General features: G+C 40.2%; 1 long non-coding RNA gene across 1 annotated transcript; it reads left to right on the top strand.

Moving 5' to 3' along the window:
• Positions 1-444: 444 nt before the first annotated feature.
• LOC123165089 (uncharacterized) lies at positions 445-1,765 on the top strand. Its single transcript, XR_006482756.1, has 6 exons — positions 445-528; positions 621-701; positions 799-852; positions 1,023-1,073; positions 1,337-1,415; positions 1,487-1,765. It is a non-coding gene; the product is annotated as an uncharacterized lncRNA (long non-coding RNA).
• The last annotated feature ends 515 nt before the right edge of the window (positions 1,766-2,280 follow it).

Genomic DNA, 2,280 nt, shown 5'->3' with positions numbered 1-2,280 from the left:
CTTTTTAGGTGAAATATGGTGGACATTTGCCATCCTGAACTATGGACACGAGGATCACCTCCACATGTGACGGAAAATAGTACATTTCCCTCTTGGTTTGTCACCGAACTGAATTATATAAGGCGCATTATTGAAAGGTGAAAAAACTGTTAATACACTTCCAAATAATTATCCGTTTTATTCTGTGTAATTTCTGGTTGCATACGCGATATAAATTTTCTTGACTGAGCACATCCTAGCAAATCTAACTAGGTCAAATTAAAGATTCAATGACACTGCCACCGATGAGAATGTATACATCAGCGCAATTAATTAGTTCTGCAAATAGAGTGGAATATACAGTTTTTTCCTCGAGAGACGTCATGATCGTCCTAATTACATGCAACTTCTACGATTTCACAATCCTTATAAGCCTATAAAAGGCGAACTTTTCCCAAGCGTTTGGCCATCAATAGCTCAAACTTGCTGCAGACGCCCAGTTAAGAATCAAGGCCTCTCCAAGTCCAAACAACATGTCCACCAAGGGCGGTAAGCTAATTAACCTCCACTTATCATAACAGTATATTGCGTGCATGCAGACTAGCTCTATTTATATCTTCTGACACGCCATATATATGCAGTGCCTCTACTGAAAACTAATTCAGATGACACTGCCACGTATGTTGCACCACCAGGTGGCTCAGCATCGCCTTCTGACGATGGTTAGTACCGGCCGCCGATCTCAATTGCTCATTTGAGTAGTACTATCCCAGTCCCATTTTAACCAATTAAATTTCGTATCAATTATTTTTTATGCAGTGATGCATACTAAAGATGTGCCTGGACTGAAAAATTCTGACGCCAGGAAGAAAGGTATTCATCCTGTTGGATACTATCACCATCGCTAGCCTCTCCAAATTTGTCTCATGTTACATTGATAAGCATAGCCAGCCTCCTAACATCTTAATCCCATGCATGCATGCAACTGGTTAAACTGATCGTATCCGTATACTACTCTCTAATTGATTGATATTGCCGTGCAGTTGTGACACCACATAACGCACCTGCACAGCCGGCAGAGGCATCTTCTACTGGTTAGTATACTCAACTACTCAAACATTCAAGCTTACTATTACGTCTCCAAGCAAGAGCAGCTACTGAGCTACATACTCGATCGTCGTGTGCATGCATGCATGCCCCATCATCCACGTCGGACTTGTTTCGATTCCCTGCCCACCTTTTGAACTAGCTTTAGCATCCCTGTTCTCCAAAAGACTTCAGCTAATCTTTTTCTTCCATGACCAAATAGTCAATGGATTCTCTAATGTTTGTCTCTTGTGATTTTGCATGTGTGCAGGTGCAGCAGCTAAAGCTACAAGCATTCCACACCGCCGCTGAAGGTATCAAGCAGCACACAACAAAACAAGCCAACCTAGGTATACGAACTATAGTTATTGCATATATTGTGTGTGTGGCTCCGCTGAAACCTGACATGCTGAAATTTTAGTTTGTTAGGCAAGGTTCCAAATTATTCTCAGCGGTGAATTCAGGATTCACATATATATTTTAGTCCTCTCGTGTGGATGGATGAAGAAGAAGAACGACATGATACGTATACTGAAGACTCTAATAGTATGTAAGAAGTTAAGAGGTGGAACAGAAATATGTATCAATCTATTGCATGTTTATAGTTTGTACTTCCTTTGGTGGATTTGTTCACTGCCTTAAGTTGGTATGTTGGTATTGTATTGAATTCACATGTATTAATAAATCTGGATTGTACCGAGTTTATCTTCTTTTTTGTCATGGAATTAATTGTATGTTTTTCTTCTCAAACTTGTGAATTTTATCTTGAGCCATGTCAATACGTAACTTTTATAAGCCCCGCATCAGATAAACAACTAATCTATAACATTGACCTCAAACAAATTGAATACACTTTCATGAAAATTTATGTAAAATTTATGTAAGTAATACAAACATTTTGGGGGGTTGGGAAAAATAACAGGTGACCCGCGGTGGGACCAGCTACCAATTATACTTGTAACACCCCCGATGTAACTTTCCATATTTGTAACTCCAACTCTTGCCATTTCCGGCTATGTGTTATGATATTCCCTTCGTGGTCGGGTTTTGTTTTCCGTTTTGCATTTTGTTCATGTCATGCATCTCATATCATGTCATCATGTGCATTGCATTTGCATACGTGTTCGTCTCTTGCATCCGAGCATTTTCCCCGTTGTCCGTTTTGCAATCCGGCACTCCCACCTCCTCCGGCGCACCCCTTTTCGTTTTCTTTTC

Source organism: Triticum aestivum, chromosome 1D, assembly GCF_018294505.1.
Source record: "Triticum aestivum cultivar Chinese Spring chromosome 1D, IWGSC CS RefSeq v2.1, whole genome shotgun sequence".
In the NCBI taxonomy this organism is placed as follows: domain Eukaryota; kingdom Viridiplantae; phylum Streptophyta; class Magnoliopsida; order Poales; family Poaceae; genus Triticum; species Triticum aestivum.
Note: the sequence above shows the minus strand (reverse complement) of the source record. Positions and strands in the feature narration are given on the sequence as shown.